Genomic DNA, 240 nt, shown 5'->3' on the forward strand with positions numbered 1-240 from the left:
CTTTTTTCTTGTTATTTAGTTTACTGAAGAGTTCCTGCTAAGCCAAGCTGGTCTTCTGCCATACTTGCTAGTCTTTCTGTGTATCGGGATGGTTTGTTCCTGCACTCTCAGTAAGGCTTCTTTAAAGTACCGCCAGGTCTCCTAGGCTCCTCTCCCCCTCAGACTGGCTTCCCAGGGGATCCTGTCCACGAGTTCCTTGAGTGAGTTGAAGTCTGCGTTTCTGAAATGCAGGGTGCTTAT

The sequence above is a fragment of the Gavialis gangeticus genome, unplaced genomic scaffold, assembly GCF_001723915.1.
Source record: "Gavialis gangeticus isolate Ggan-Ray unplaced genomic scaffold, GavGan_comp1, whole genome shotgun sequence".
Classification (NCBI taxonomy): Eukaryota; Metazoa; Chordata; order Crocodylia; family Gavialidae; genus Gavialis; species Gavialis gangeticus.